The following is a 17160-nucleotide window of genomic DNA, read 5'->3' as shown; positions in this document are numbered from 1 at the left end:
TCTTCTGCCCTCCAATGATCCAGTCAAGGACAATCCCTCACAGGGTTGCCCAGTCACTTAGGCTTTAGTTAATTCCAGAGGTAGTCAAGTTGACAACCAAGAAAAGCAATCACATTTCCCAGTACTTTTTGTGGGGGCAGGTGTAACAGGAACCTTAGTAGGCCCCCAGACCTTAGCACAACTAACTTCATGATGGAAATACCATTCAGGCTGTAAAACTCAGCATGTAAACAGCACCACCTGCCAAAACATAAACAAAGGCCTCAACCATCAAAGTCCATAGTATGGGAAAGTCTCTAACCATACTGACCTTGTTCTTTTTGGCTTCTGTAGTTCTGTTTCTGGCTAACTGCTCTTGCTAACTGAAGTATGTCAACCTAGAACATGTGTTTTGTGCTTAGAAGTTCATCTTGTGAAAGGCTCAGGGCTACACTGGGATCCTGAACACCCAGTGTAGTCGCTGGCCAGCTAATAAAAACTTTCTGTTGCCTTAAACCCATGTCCGAGCAGTCTTCTCTGGTGAATACCCCACAACACAGGGTCTCTTAGAAACGCAGGCTGACCTTGAAGGATGATCTTGAACTCTTGGTCTTTCTACCTCCACTCACGAGTGCTGGGATTACAGGCATGCTCGGCCACACTCTGGTCAGAGTTCCCTTTTTTATAGACTCTATTGGATTGAAGCCCATCTAAATGACCTCATTTTAACTTAACTACACCCATCAAGACCGTCTCCACAGAAGGCCACATTCTGCTGGCTGTGGTGGCCATTGGCTACAATTCTAGGAAGCTAAGACAGGATGATAAAGAGTTTGAGGTAGCTTGGGTTAGATAGTATGACCTTGTCTCAGAACAAAATGAAATGGAGGATCACACTCCATCAGGGTCAGGACGTCAACGTATGCAACCCATGGTGGTGTGGGAGAGAAAATTAAAGGTGTTCCATATGGAGAAGTCTCAGGGTTCATGAACTTCCCAGTCCTCAGTCACTACCCAGAGGAGGGTGCTGCACACAGGAGTCCACCCTGTCTTTGATTATGGCCATGTCACTTCTTCTATTGCTTATCACATTTCCTGAAACTGGCACACTGGTTAGGCACTATGCCCTAGGAAGCGGGAAGCACAAACAATTCAATGTAGCTGGGGCTAGCCCCACCCAGTGCCTGGACACAGGACAGACAAGTGCCAATCTTTTGTGCCTCTCGCCAGAGCAACACGTCTTCATTTTGCTCTGAAATCCCAAGAATCCACCAGAACTAATTATATTGTACCATTAAAAAAAATCTCCTCCCTTTTTCTCTTGAGAGAGAGTTTGATTTTCTTAGGAAATGTCTTGCTGCATTCCTCGGGACTTGGCTCCACAACTCTGCCTTTTGATTAGTTGTGGTTTTTCTGTAATGGTCTCTGCCTATTGCAAAAACAAGTTCCCTTGAAGGGTGAGGCCGGGCATATGAGAGGGGTTAGAGAGCAGAACGGGAAGGAAAAACTGATGTAATTATATTATAATATCAAAAATTAAATAACTTTTAAAAAGAGAAATGTCTTGATTCTGAAAAGTGGCTTTTGCTCTCAACTCATGGAAGGCGACTTGGTAAACATTGGTCTTATCTCGCTTTTGTATTTTCATTATGACTATGTTGAAAAAAAAAGGATAAAACAGCATTATCTAATGATTATGTTTCTCTCGTAACTGGACATGGAAACATAGTAATGTAACTTTTCTAACTTTGTTATTAAAACCTATCGCACAAGAGGGCGCTAGATTAACATATAATAAGACATCCCCACAGAAAGACCAACGCACAAATTAAGATTAGCCCCAAAATACATTTTAGTCATTGTTTGCTTCACAGCTGAGAACTGGGAATATTTACTTGCTGGAGAATCTTTCGCAAATTCCTCATATAACTCACATCTGAAAACCCCGGTATCTTTGAATAAACCCCCAACACGTACACGACTTGGAAATGCATTGGCAGAGATGCTTTCTTCGAAGGTTGTGGAGACTCTTCAGTGCTTCTCTTCAGCTTCTGGGGGGTGTGCTAGTGACTTTGGGGCACCTTAGTTTAGAGCGGCATCAATCACCCCAATCTGGTTCTTATCTTCACAGACGACCCCCATATCAATCAGTCACAATGCTCTAGGGAAACAACTGGTAGAGTGTATGTATGTGATTTTTATTGACGTTCATGGAAATACATTGAATTTATTTCGTATGGGATTTTCCATGTTTGCACAGATGCCTGTGCATGCCAGAGGTCATTACACACACACACACACACACACACACACACACACACACACACACACACACGGCAATCCAGAAGTGCCTGGCAAATACACGCCTATCACTTCATCTGAACAGGGCCTCAAGTTATTAAGCTTTTTATTACCCATGTAATGTGTGCTATTAAGCAATTAGAGGCAGTTGTCAAAAGAAATTAAGTAAACTTTACCGGTGGTGCAGCACGTCCTTAAAAAGGTTATTCATTTTTATGGTGGCTCAGTTTAAATCTGGACGGGAATTGTGGGTAATACATGCTGCCTCTTGGAAGGATCATCCTAACACCTCACCTCATCCTACCAAGATATATATATATATACTTTGAGGCAAAAGAAATCAGCAAAATTTTAGGTATAAGAACAAATGTATGGAAACATCCATGGCATCATTTCAAATTTGCCTAGTTTAAGCACTCAGAATATAAAGATTTGCATTTGTGTAAAGAAAAAGATTCATAAACTGTAGATAAAGCCTAAGAGGAAAATGTGGCTACAGCATTAAATCCCATTACTGTAGTCGAGTTTTTCATTGGGTAATGAATGAACAACTTCTCAAAGATAACACAGAATTATTTTTTTTTAATTAGATGTGAGTGTGGGGTGTGAATGTGTGTATGGTATGTGTGTTGCGTGTTGTTGAATGTGTATGATGTGATGTGGTGTGTGTGCTGTGTGTATATATGGTATGTGTCTGTATATATGTGTGTGTGTATAGGATGTGTGTGTGTGTGTGTGTGTGTGTGTGTGCGCGCGCGCACGCGCGCGCGTATGTATATGGTGTGTTGTGTGTGTGTGTGTGTGTGTGTGTGTGTGTGTGTGTGTGTGTATGCCTTTAGAGGTCAGAAGAGGGCAGTGGATCCCTTGGAATGGAAGGAACAGACAGTTGTGAGCTTCCATGAAGGTGCTGGGAAATGAACTCGGGTCCTCTGGAAGAGCAGCCAGTGCTTATTAACTGCTGAGCCATGTCCTCAGGCCCCTGAAGTAATTTTTAATAAGCCATCCAGAGAATCTCTACTTTTTTTTCCTGTTTGATTTATTTTGATGTGCTCATTAGAGGTTCCATATACACAGCTCACAAAACTGGTCAGGAAGGTGGACCATGCAGCAATCTAATAGAGTGACCCCATATTTAAGGTCTATTTGAAATTGGCTATTATGACTGTTTTTAAAACTATGGATTTGACTATTATGAAACCATTTTCTGTCCATTTTGAAACTATGTGCCTTGAATACTTCTGCAAATGACCACATTCAATAATATGCTATTATTTCTCTGAACTGGATTCTATATTGCACTTTTTTTTTTTTGTCATTTAAAAGCAGAATTTTAAACAGTAAGGGACGATTTTGTGGTCATTATCTTCATCTGGCTCCTTCCCTCAGAGAGCTTTGGCTCCTGAAACAGAGCTAATAAACCAGTGTCTGGTACTTAGGACTTGAAAATCTGCAGGGAATTCTTCTTCTTCTTCTTCTTCTTCTTCTTCTTCTTCTTCTTCTTCTTCTTCTTCTTCTTCTTCTTCTTCTTCTATGAGGTACCAGAAGCAGGAGCATCATCGAATGAATGATTACCTTTGTTTCCTCATGGGGCTGATGAGCGAGTCTCCAGTTCCTACTTACCCTCTCTCGGGACGCCATGATACTCTCTGGGATCCAGGCCAGGCCTTGTGCATGCCGGGCAAACAGGCAACTGCTAAGCTGCATCTCTAGCCCAGCCCATGAAGCTTCACAAAGCTCAGGGAAGGCGTTTCTGATGAGTGAGGTTGCTGACACAACCAACAGGAACAGTACAGTGGACAGGGGCTCCTTTCGGTGCCTTAAATAATTTCCCGTATCTTTGCGGTCCAGATCTGGCTTCTGTGGTGTAATTTCCATCACAATATAACAGATTGGAAGTAATATTGGGTTTGCGGAGCACAGCAGGCTTGAGTATTATTGCGGTAGCAAAAAAACATATCTCTACTTCATAAACTCTTTCCTGACCCTTTCATTTTTTCCTTTTAAACAAAATAAATATTACAGAACCTTATCGCACCCCGATCACTGTATGAGGTTCTTATGCATGCTGCTTACTTAGCATGTACTTGGACCCTGCAAGCAATCCAAAATCAAAACAGAATGAACAGTTCTGATACCATCAGAGACAGTAATTATTAGCCCAATCATTTCAATCACTTACAACGGTGACTAGATGTTCCACTGAGCACAAAATTCTTGATTTAAAGCTATGCCCATCCATATCCAGATTACAGTAGGATGGCATTGATTATTTATATACTTCTGCCTTGGTCAGGTTTCCAGACAAAGTAAAAGCACAAATTAATGGTTTGAGGACAGTGAACTAAAGGAACATTTCACAGAGGTGTGGACTGGGAGTCAAGAATCAATACAAAATAGAACAGCAGTCAGTCAAAAGCTGGTAACCGTGCGTGGGAGGAGAGAGCCGTCACCTGCTCAGGACAAGCAGTGTGGTAATGCTTAGCAGTTTCATCAGGCAGCTGTGAGGAGAGAGCTGTGGGATGGGAGGTAACATCTGTGGTAGAAGGATGAAGGTCATCTGCTGTGGTCTGCAAGACAATGATGGGTTTTAATGGTTAATAGTTACAGTCAACTTACTGTATTTAGAATCAACTATGACATACACCTCAGGTGGTCATTGTGAGAGGTTTTACTGAAGAGGGAAGGCTCACCCTGAGTGTGAGCAGCACCATACTATAAGATGGTACCCTACACTAAGTAAAAAGGGAAGAGGATAAAGAGAGCTAAGCACTTATCCTTCTCTTCTGTCTGACTGTGTATATGTAATGTGACCATCATCTCCCATCCCTGATGCCTCACCATGATGGACTACATCCCCTCAAACTGTGGGCCACAATAAATGTTTCCTTGCTGTGTTTTTGTCAGGTATTTCTGTCCCTGCGTTGACAAAAGTATGTAAGGCATGGGGGGAAATGACTATTCTAGCTCCACCCTCTTTAGGGGAGTGACCTATGTTCCACTCTTCTGCCCTGTGAAGACACAATATTAATATCCATTGCTTTCCCTCCTCCCAGCATAGGAGGAGGTGATCGGAAGAGTCACACAGATGAACTGTAACTTCCGAGCCTTCTAAACCACAGGCGATAAGTTTCTGTTCCTCATAAATTACACAGCCTGTGGCATTTTGTTACACTATCACAAAAAGGACTGAGATGTGATTTTTTTTTTCATTCTATAGATATTTATGTTTGTTTGCATAGTAACCCTGAGAAAATCTACTAGGAACTCATGAGATCTTAGTAGACAAGAGTTCATCGAGTTTGCTAATAATCCTATACAAAACTCGTTATATATATATATATATATATATATATATATATATATATATATATATGCTAGCAACAGAGAGCAGAAAGATGTACATGTTCACATTTGGGCTATTAAAACATAGCTCCTCTTAGTTAATGCTGAAGTTCATGATAATTTTAGTAAGAACATCAGTCGTGTTTGGTAGAAACTGAAAGTCTACCTTAAAACATACATTAAAGAAACAGCCAAACACTACAGAGTAAGGAGGAGGTGAGAGAGAGGAAGCCGTGATCAGAATATAGTGTATGAAAAAATTATATTCAACAAAAAATATCTAACAACAACAAAAGAAATGTGGTTCAAATGCATTTTTGCAAGAGAGTCATAAGAAAAACCTACAGAGTACTGGAAGACATACACAACTGGATATCAAGACTTACTATAAAACTATAATTAAGCCAAAGTGACAAGAAATAAGACAAATAGAAGAAGAGGTAGTCTAGATGCAGATCCCCATATATCTTATTGCTGATTATATGACTGAGGTGGCGATAATCAGTAGGATTGAAGGGGAATGATGACAACTAATCATAGGGAAAATAAGAAATTACATCCTTACCTTCTATCATATAAAACTACCATCTCAAAGGGGAGGTAGGTGCTCATTGTCTGTGGTAAAGCCATGTTCATGCTTCAGAATGCTACTTGTTTTGTTTTTTCTCCAACGAGAGTACCCTCTACTTTTACAGAGCTCACCTGACTAGCTATTGTACACTTAGGTGAACAATTATTTGATCCTTCTCACTGTTAAGCTGTGTTTTAATTTTCTCTTGCTGGGATGAGACACCATGATCAATGCAACTTATGAAAGAAAACATTTAACTGGGGGCCTTGCTTACAGTTTCAGAGGGTGAATTTCCTGAATGAGTCCCCTGTTATGACTGAGGGCAATGCAGCAGATAGGTGGGCATGAAACCGGAGCAGTAACCGAGAATGTACATCTGCAAAGAGGAGGCAGATAAAAGCTACCTGGGAGTTGGGGTGGGATTTTGAAACCTCAAAGCCAAGCCCCAGTGACACACCTTCTCCCATAAGGCTACATCTCCTTATCCTTCCCAAACAGTTCTACCGACTAGGGACTTAGTATTCCAATACGCGCCTATTGGGGCCATTCTCCTTCAAGCTACCCCAGACTGTAAGTTCTGTGAAAGCAGAGTGGTCAGCAGGATTTTGGCACTATTCTTGCTCAGTACTGTGTCCCTCCAGACCTTGTAGAGTCCCTAGCTCCTTCCATATATTTTGGCTGAATTAGTGAACAAATAATCAACGAGAGACTTAATATTGTTATTATATCGTTGGATTAAGGCTGCACAACCAGTAAGTGAACGGACTGAAATTCAATCTATCTGAAGGAGGGGGAAGAGACACGACTGGACTGCCATTGTAAAGCAGGGTCTCCTAAGTAGGGTCAGCTAAGGCACTAGACTCAGTAGTTTTTCCACTGGAGGTGATTTCTGACATGGAAGGGATATTTGACAGCGTCCAAGGGGACTTTTGGAGAGTCATGGCTACAGAAAGGAACATGACCCCGGTATCTAGTGGAGGAAACCCAGGGATGCTGGGAGAGAGCTCGGTTGGTAACCTGCTTGCCTTGAAAGCATGAGGACTCAAGTTAGATCTTCAGAACCCCTGCAGAAAAGTCTCAGTGCTTGGTAGGTGAGAAGATTCACCCTGGTGCTCGGGGCAGCCAAGCTAGCCAAGTGGGCAAATTCTAGGTTCAGTAAGAGATCCTGTCTCAAAACCCAAGGTGGATGGTGTTTGTTAGGAATGATACCCAAGGTTGATCCCTGCCCTCCATATTCATGTACAAACATATATACATATGTACATATACATACATATATATATACAAAAACAGGAACACACACACCCTAAAAGTTATTTGGCCAAAGTATCATTGGGCCATGGTTTAGGCTGTGTAACTGTGTGTTGGGGTGAGCCTCAATTTTAATCACCCCTGGAGCATAAGGTTGATGCTGCACAGCCTGCCCTCTGCCCCTCCCAGCATCATCATAGGTCAGAAGAGTTGGCCTTCCCTCTAGCCAAGCACTGAACTTCCCAATGGTCATCCCAGTCACTCTCCAGTGGGCAGGACTCTGGCAGCTCACCATTCACTTTGAAATCCTAAAGACCTCTGCTTTTTAATTTTTAAAATCTTTAACTGATTTTTTTTTCTTCTTTCCCTATCTACAGAACTCTGAGTGAGACTTGTTTCTTTCCATTAGCTATCAGGTTAGATTTGGGGTTGTTTTATTTGGATTTTAGCATTAAGAAGTGTTCCATAGTCATGGAAAGTTGAGAATAGAGTATTTTAATGAGCTTTCTACGGTGGGGAGTCTCTAAGGGAGTATTAAAGGTGCCTTTTAGAGTTACATTCTTGATTCTTTCCACTGCCTTCATGTACAGTGAGCATCTTGATTTAATCCCAAACTGAGAGTCGTTTCTGCATCCACCACAGCGGCACTGACTGCTAATGGGCTCATTAAGCAAAGTCCATTGCATCACTGGCACCTGGAGCCATTAGCAAGCACTGTGGGATGTGCGGAGCACGGACCCAGGGAACCTGAACCGAGACATAGCAATGACCTCTGGTCATTGCAAATGATCCAAGACATCCAATAAAGGATTCAACATGTCTTTGTTTAATATTTACCTATAAACCCTTTTCTAGAAATGGTCTGGATCTTGAAATGGAATAAAAAAATGGGCTTTTAAATCAACAAAGATGAGTATCAGTAAAGTGCAGAACTTCCTGTTTCGCCTCTTCACTTAGGAACCTGACAAGTGACTGGGTCTTTTTCAACTCCAGGTTCCTCACTATCAAGATGGGTTGGGTGGTGATGCATTCCTCGGTAGACTATTACAAGGATTAATGAGTCAACAGGCAGGTAATCATGCCCAACACATGCCAACTTATCAAGAATAACTGTTATTCTCCACTTCTACCCAGCTCTCACCATTGATGTTCCTAGAAAAATCAGAAAGATGATAATCAATACTAAATAGAAAATATAATTAAATAATACAGATTTTCTTTGTGCTCTTAAGACTTTTGTAGGGGCTGGGGAGATGGCTCAAAGTTAAGAAAACACACTGATTTTGCAGAGGACTGCAGTTTATTTCCCAGCATCCACATTGGGTGATTCACAAGTACTCCAGGTCCAGGGTATCTGATACCTGTATTTGTATCCTCATGTGTACAAACCCAACACAGACACACATCCACACACATAATGAAAATTAGAAATAAATCTCACAAACACTCTCCTGGAGTACATCTCATTAAATAAGGACGTTTCCTTATCAAATTCATTTTTGAAATGTGACAGAAAGACAATCTGCTGGTTAGAATTAATGTGCTTTGTGGTGTTTTGAAAAAAAATGGTCCCCAAAGGGAGTGTTACTACTAGGAGGTGTGGCTTTGTTGGAGTAGGTGTGGCCTTGTTGGAGGAAGTTCATCACTGTGGAGGCGGCTTTGAGGTTTCCTGTGTTCAAGCTACTCGCAGTGTCACAGTTCACTTCCTGTTGCCTGCGTATCAAGATGTAGCCAGCACCATGTCTGCCTGCATGCCACCATGCTCTCCACCATGATGATAATGGACTGAACCTCTGAAACTGTAAGCCATCCCCAATTAAATGTTTTTTCTTGATAAGAGCTGCTGTGGTCATGGTGTCTCTTCACAGCAATAAAAACCCTAAGACAGTGCTCTTCCCACCTAATTTGGCCAGCTTGTCATTTGATACATTACAAACTCTTCACTGTTGTGACAGGCTGAGATTCTCTGAGTCAGATCTGAAACAAACCACAAATGTAAAGAGATGTTGATAATTGCCTGTGTGAGCATTACAGGGAATGACTGTGATGCTACATGACCACACGATCTCTAATTTTAAGTTTACAGATTCACACTCCATCCATAGGAACACAGGCTTGTGTGTTGTCAGTCTCCTGGGACTAGAAAGCATTTATGCATATCTTCGTGGTGTTGACACATAATTTTTCTCTAAATTGATAATGGGTTATTTACTATTCATTAAGGGACCAAGAAAAGTTTTAAATGTGAAATAATCTCCCTCCAAGACTCAGGAACATCGTGTAAGAGGGGACAGAAAGCATGTAAGAGCCAGAACATGGGGAGGGGTGCTGTGAAATATCAGGACATGAAGTGGCAATTGTGCATGTGGATTCACAGAAGCCACGGTTACCTGCAGGAGACCTGCCGAAGACTGAGGCCAGCAGCATTCCACCATGGGACAGGAAGGGGTTTATGGGGCCATACCTCTCCCAGAAGAGCTATTGCCGGTTAATGGATGCTAGGAGGCATTTTCTTCTGTAGGATAGCCACTGGCGAGCTACCTCTGTTCCACTAAATAAAATTCCACTCACAATCATGCAAGTAACTGCGATTAAACTCAGTGGGACACCAAAAGAAATTAATGAAAGTAGGAGGGAACTTGTTGAAAAAGGGTTTAGCAGGAGGCAAGGGTGGGGGATAAAAGAAGGTAATGAATAGTAAATGCAATCAAAACACATTATATAGATGTTTGAAATTGTTAAAGAAAAATATGAATAATTATGTATGCCTCTTGTGGCTATGTTACCTATTAAATAAGAACTTCATGAAATTCATGACTTTTAAAGCAAAAAGCTAATATGCCGTTTATTATTTCTCTTATTATAATAAAAGTAAAGACACAATTGGATAGAAAGAGACTGAATATTCTATTTATAACATATGCCTAATGGTCTGAATAGGACTAAGGACAGTGTGTTGTCATGGTGACAATATCCAGGGTTATTATGCACAAAGCCAATGACAGCGTATTAGAGATTATTTGGAGAAATATCCTGTTCCTCTCCTTTTGTACACAGGTCCTAATAACCATCATCTTGGGATGATGGCAATGTGTTGAACTGGCCTAGGACTTAAATATGGGTCTGTATGTTGCGGCTCTACAGTAGAACTGAGGAGGACTTAGTTACCTCCTCAATAAGCACTTGATGAATGCCCATTCAAGCTAACACTGTATACATTTGGGACTAAACAGCTAGGCTAGGCTGCTAAATATAAAGTCCTTGTAGTTGTAGGCTGAGAGTTGACACTGGAATGGTATCTGGCTTCTTTGACCCTTACTCTCCTCATCTGTCACATAATTATACCTACAACAGAACAAGTGCTAAGAAGGAACACATGGTAAGAATTCATAAGCCCACATGGCTTCATGAATATGATTCTGAATATTCAAATGTACAAAGCCAGCTAAATGAAAGGCAGGCATGAGCAATCAGAATCTAGGGACAATAGGAGTCTGATAGGGTCGTGGCCAGATGTTACAACCATTTATTTTGACTTAGCTACTCCCTAGCATTTATCATCTATTTTATTTTGGAAGCACTTTCTTTTACTTTTTGTCCTTTGTTATTTATTCTATGTGAGTATCTGAGTTACTGGAAAATTATATGCAGCTTTTTCCACTTTGAATTTAACCTAATTTGATAGTTTATGAGTGTGTTCTGAAGTCACAGCCTGTTACTAATATTGGAATTGGTTTAAACTTACATGCAACACTCCCCCTATAGCCTTTAAAACGCAAGGACTGCCAGGTGATGACCGCAAATGCCTTTAATCCCACCACTCAGGAGGCAGAGACAGGTAGATCTCTGTGAGTTCGAGGCCAGCCTGGTCTACAGAGTGAGTTCTAGGTCAGCCAGGGCTACACAGAGAAACCCTGACTCATAAAACAAACAAAAAAGGTCAAGGACAGTCCACTGGACATCATACTTGTGATGCATCCATTGAGTGCAAGGTAGTTTTTTTTTCCTCTTTTTTCTCTTTTGGCTCTTACTCTTTGAGGGGGGGGGCTGCCACTCAGCTCCCAAATAAATACACAAATACACAAATGCTTATTCTTTCTTATGAATGCCCTGCCTTAGCTTGGCTTGTTTCCTGTCAGCTTTTCTTAACTTAAATTAACCTGTCTACATTTTGCCTCTGGGCTTTTATCTTTCTCTATTTCTGTATACCTTTCTTTACTTCTTACTCCGTTCTTTCTGTGTAGCTGGGTGACTGGACCCTGGAGTCTTCCTCTCATCCTCTTTCTTGCTCCTTGATCTTCTTTTTCTCCTTCTATTTATTCTCTCTGCCTGCCAGCCCTGTCTATCCTTTCTCATGCCTTGCTATTGGCCATTCAGCTCTTTATTAGACCAATCAGGTGTTCTTGACAGGCACAGTAACACAGCTTCACAGAGTTAAAAGAGCGCAGCACATCTTTGCATCATTAAACAAATGTTCCACAGCATAAACAAATGTAACACATCTTAAAATAATATTCCACAGCAGTGCAAGAATCAAGAATAGCACAAGGATGTTTATTTAGCTCCCACAGCAGGAGGATGGTTAGTTAATACCACATATCAAGGATACCAAACAGGACCCAAGTTACTCCTGTACCACTTATGATGTCAGTCTTATTCCAGGGTTGGTTACAATCATTTTCAGACTATGAGGACCTTCAGTAGCATGAACTTCCCTCCCACAGTCTGTGAACTTTCTACATTTCAAGAGCACTGGTAGCCCTTTTTCCTTGACCATAATACCCAAAGTCTGACCTCTGTTCAGCCTTTATTTCTGAGGAAGAGTGTAGCTGTTGGGTCAGATGTTCCCTATGAGATGCATGCGAGTGAACAGACATCGATACTGCAGCAGTGTGAGATCTGGAAATTTGCCTTCAATTTCTTCCCTTGTATTTTGTTTAATTTTATGAATAAGCTCATACTGTGGATATCGCTCTGTATAAATAAAATGCTGATTGGCCAGTAACCAGGCAGGAAGTATAGGCGGGACAAGCAGAAAAGAGAATTCTGGGAACAGGAAGGCTGAGTCAGGAGACGCTGCCAGCCACTGCCATGAGTACCAACATGTAAGATACTGGTAAACCATGAGCCATGTGACAAGGTATAGATTTATAGAAATGGGTTAATTTAAGATAGAAGAACTAGATAACAAGAAGTCTGTCTACGGCCATACAGTTTGTAAGCAATATAAGTCTCTGTGTGTTTACTTGGTTGGGTCTGAGCAGCTGTGGACTGGCGGATGAGAGAGATTTGTCCTGACCGTGGGCCAGGCAGGACTGGAGAAAACTTTAGCTACAGGCTCAGATCCTCAACTTTTTTCAACACTGAAGGAAATATTTTACCAACCACAGTTGTGATTCTATGAAAAAACAACAATTACAAAGCATTTTTACATGCATCCACATCATTTCTTCACTGCAGACACATACAAACAAATGGTGATTGAATGACACCATGGCCATGGGGACTCTATTATATCTACATTCTCTAGTGATCTTATACAATCTTAAAACTTTAAATATTAGAGCTGGAGAAATGGCTCAGCAGCACTTCCTACTCTTCCAGAGGACCCAAGTTCAGATCTCAGCACCCATAGGAGACCTCACAACTACCTAAAACTCAAGCTCCATGGAATCTGACATCTTCTTCTGACTTCTGGGGATATCCATATGTACATCACACATACATGCACATACATGCACGTAAATAAAAATAAAGGGACTGGAGAGATGGCTCAGTGGTTAAAAGCACTTGCTGCTCTAACAGAGGGCTGAAGTTTGGTTCCAAGCACCCACGTGGCAGCTCACAACCATATGTATCTCCAATTTCAGGGTCCCCAATGCTTACTTCTAGACTCCATGGAAACTACTTACATGTGGTACACATATATGCATACTGGCAAAACATCCATACATATAAAATTAAAAACAGTAAAAATAAATAAATATGAAAAGAAACTTTTATGATGGCCACTGAATGTTTAGCTCTAGCTTCTATCTTTCCTGATAGCGTACTTTTTAAATTTCAAATTGAAACATATTAATTATATGTATATATAGTTTACAGCATATTAATTGATACATATATATAGTATGCAACAATCAAATCAAGATTCTAAACACTTCCAGCTCTTCATACATTTCATTGTAATGAGAAACTTTTAATCATCTTATTAGTTAGAAATATTGAATAATTTTTCAAGCATCCATATGCTCAGGTCCTAAGAGCTTATGCCTAATCTGTGTTTGGGTACCCACTATCCAACCAATCTCCATTCCTTTCCCTTCACCCTTCCCATCTACTATTGGCCACTATTCCATTCCTTACCTTATGGGATCAAGGTTTTTGTCTTGTTGTTGTTGTTTTTTTTTAGTTCCCACTTATAAATACAGATACACAGTGTTTGTCTTTCTTTGCCTAGCTTATTTTACTTAACATAATTTCCTTTATTCCATTCATGTTGCTTCAAGTGATGACAGTGACAAAATTTCCTTCATTTTTATGACTGAATACTGCATGGAAAATACACACCATGTCTTTTTTCACCCATTCAGCCTCCTGTGAGCACCTCATATGATTCTGGCCACTGTGACTAGTGCTGCAATAAATCTGAGAGTGTAGACATCTCTTTGACATGTGGATTTTATTCTGTTTTTAAATCTACCTAAATAACCAGAGACGTGGTGTCTACTCTTATTCTTCTACTTACTAATATTCAGTTTCCTAAACACTATCTATTGGAGTCCTTTCTCCAATACATGTTTTTGATGCCTTTATCAAAAATCAATTGATTCTAAATCTGTGGGTTTATTTCTGGGTCTCTATTCTGTTCTATTTCTCTATTTGTTGGCTTTTAGTATCATGCTGTGATGTTTGTTATAGCTTTGCAGTATGTTTTAAATAAAATATTATGCCTCCTGCTTCATTCTTTTCTCATTAATTTAAAAATTAAATATTTTTATTTCATTTGAATTTTTACTACTTCTTTTGCTTTTGAGATTAAAAGGTAGTTACATTATTTCTCCCTTCCTTTTTTTCCCTTCAAGCCCACCCATACACCCTCCTAGATCTCTTTCAAGTCCATCTTCTCTTCCTTCATTAATTGTTGTAACATGCTGGTATGTATGTGTACATACATACATTTTCCTAAATATAGCCTCTTCAGTCTGTAAAATGTTACTTGTATATGTTTCAGGGCTGATTGTTTGGAATTGGATGAACAATTGGTGTGCTCTCCCCTGGGGGAAACTATTTCTCCCACTCTCAGAATTCTTTAGCTGCCTGTAGTTCTTTGCATAGAGTTGAAGCCTTGTGGCCTCTTCTCAGTTCTCTTTTGCATGTTGTCTTTGTTCAGCTTGTATTTAGACAGTCATGTTGATGAGACTTTATGGGTATAGCTTCTGACATTACTAGGAGACACAATCTCATTGCAAACTCCCTGATCTTACAATCTTTCTGCTCCCTCTTCCATCGTGTTTCCTGAACCTTAGGTGCAGGAATTGTATTGTAGATGTATCCTTTGGGATTGGGCTCCACAATTCTGCAATTTTGATCAGTTGTGGTTTTCTGTAATGATCTCTATCTGTGGTAAAGAGAAGTTTCTTTGATGAGGGGTGAGAATTATATGTATATATGAAGATCTGGAGCTAGGAACCTCTGATGAGAAAGCGTATATGATGTTTGTCTTTATGGGTCTGGATAATCTCACTCAATATGATCTTTTCTGGTTTCATCTATTCACCAGACTAGACCCTGGAAAAAGAGATGCTAGATCTGGCACAGTGGGTATGTTGGATGTGGTATAAGAGAGACTTTCATTTGAATTTTATAACTTTTTCTGCATTCAATCTATAGATTGCTTGTGTATTATTGGATATATCACTTCTGACAGTCTATGGACATTGGCTGTCTTCCCATTATGTGCTTGTCCACTAAAATTATTTTCATCACAGCTTTATGGTTTTCTTTGTAGAGGTCTTGAACTTACTTGGTTCAATTTAGTCATAGGTATATTTTGTAGATAAGTATTCCTGTCCTGGCAGCCACTTCCAAAATAACCACAAGAGAGTCTTATTAATTATAAATGCTCGGCTGATAGCTCAGGCTTGTTACTAACTAGCTCTTACAACTTAAATTAACCCATTTTTATTAATTTATGTACTGCCACATGGCTCATGTCTTACCTGTCCTCCAGCATGTCTTGCTCCCTCTGTGTCTCCTGATGATTCCACTGACTCTTCCCTTCTTCAGGTGAAGCCCTAACTAATTATTCTTTATCAATAAAAAAATCAGGGGTCAGATATTGGGGTAAGAACCTGAAAGATCATAGAAGCAGGAGAGCAGCCACTAGTGACTTCCTACCTCTTCTGTTCCTTCCTCCAAAATGAGCCGAGATCCTCTCTCAGCCTCACCTTACTACTTCCTGTCTCCTATCTGTTTACAGTCCTCCAAACCTCTATGGTTAATTTTGGTCAGCTAGTGGGTAGCTCCACCCTCTGACTCCAAGCAAGCTTTATTTGTCAGAACACAATAAAAATATCACACAACAGTTCTTAGCTGTCATGAATAAAGTTTGTAGCTGTGTTTTTTTTAATTTCTTTTTCAACAAATATAACTGGTACAGAAATGAAATGCTTATTTGTTTTGTATATGAGACAATTTATTGACCCAGCATGCTTTGTTCTAATGCTGCTTGTTGGTAGTTACCACCTAATGGTTCTGTCTAGATTTTTCTATCCCTGAGGTATCAACTTGCAGCCCCAATCTGGACCATTTTCTCCAATTTTTGCCCCTGGAAAGCTTGGGGGACAGGGTGGGCAACACTCTTGGAACCTCTACTAAAGCTTCTGAGTCTGAGGCCATTTCTCTGACATCCTCCATAGGTCTTGGTCATAGAGCCAACCTTAGCACAATCCAGGAAGTACAGGTGCTGAGCTGTGGGAACAGCTCCTGTGGGGACCCGGTTCTCATCCTAAAGAGCAAGGTCTTTATGCTTGACCAGCCTAACTGTGTTCACCCATTCAGGAACTTTCAGCTCTCTGGACTTTTTGAGGAAGGCTGCCAGAGCTTGAATGAATGCCTGATGCTTTATCCCTTGCACAGTAACTGTAGGCATCCTGGGGTCTCTGTGCTGCCAGCAAGGAGAAAGGACCAGCAATACTTTCTTATGTATGGGCTTATGTTCTAACAGTTTAATGAATTCATTATCAAATCTAACAGTTGTCCATTGGAGTCTAAGCTTCTCTAAGTACAAATCATTCATTTGTAAACAGGAACAATTTGACTGCCTTCCTTCAGATCTGGGTGGTATTTATAGTTTGTTCATTTGTTTTTATTTTGGACAGGTCCTCACTAAGTAGAGATGGATGACCTGACACTTAGTATGTAAAACAGACTTGATCTTAAACCTTGGATGGTCTTGCCTCTCGAATCCTGAATTAGAAGCTTATACCTTACAGTCAACTGATATTTGTTTGTTTGGTTTATCTATCTATCTATCTATCTATCTATCTATCTATCTATCTATCTATTTATTTATTGCTCTTTCTGAATTACTATGGCTAGGAGTCCAGGATTCTCTTCAATAACTGTGAAAGAAGACATCAGCTCCAAATTTTAAAGAAAATGCTTTCAGAGTTCCTTATTCATTACAATGGTGGTTGTGCTTTGGAATGTGC

At 40.4% G+C, this 17160-nt stretch overlaps 1 pseudogene; it reads right to left on the bottom strand.

Annotated features, from left to right (window-relative positions):
* Window positions 1-16185: 16185 nt before the first annotated feature.
* On the bottom strand, window positions 16186-16598 carry LOC131918811 (small ribosomal subunit protein eS19-like; annotated as a pseudogene).
* Window positions 16599-17160: the final 562 nt, after the last annotated feature.

This window comes from Peromyscus eremicus, chromosome 8b, assembly GCF_949786415.1.
Source record: "Peromyscus eremicus chromosome 8b, PerEre_H2_v1, whole genome shotgun sequence".
Classification (NCBI taxonomy): Eukaryota; Metazoa; Chordata; class Mammalia; order Rodentia; family Cricetidae; genus Peromyscus; species Peromyscus eremicus.
Note: the sequence above shows the minus strand (reverse complement) of the source record. Positions and strands in the feature narration are given on the sequence as shown.